Raw genomic sequence first — 437 nt, forward strand, 5'->3', positions numbered from 1 at the left:
TCGGGGTCGCGGGGGTGCCGGAGCCTAACCCGGCTACTGATGGGCGAAGGCGGGGTACACCCTGGACAGGTCGCCAGTCTGTCGCAGGACTTCTAAATTCTAAATTTTAAATTCTAAATTCTGAATTCTAAATTATAACTTCTAAATTCTAAACTTTAAATTCTAAATTGTAATTTTTTAACTTTAAATTCTAAATACTATGTTCTAAATTTTAAATTCTAAATTCTACATCCACAATCCAAAGTTCTAAATTATAACTTCTAACTTATAAATTCTAACTTTTAAATTCTAAACTTTAAATTCTAAATTCTGAATTCTAAATTCTAAATTTTAAATTCTAAATTCTAAATTCTAAATTCTAAATTCTAAATTCTAAATTCTACATATAAAATCTAAAGTTCTAAATTCTATTTTCTAAATTTTAAATTTCAATTTCT

This window comes from Oryzias melastigma, linkage group LG16 (genome assembly GCF_002922805.2).
Source record: "Oryzias melastigma strain HK-1 linkage group LG16, ASM292280v2, whole genome shotgun sequence".
NCBI classification, from domain to species: Eukaryota; Metazoa; Chordata; class Actinopteri; order Beloniformes; family Adrianichthyidae; genus Oryzias; species Oryzias melastigma.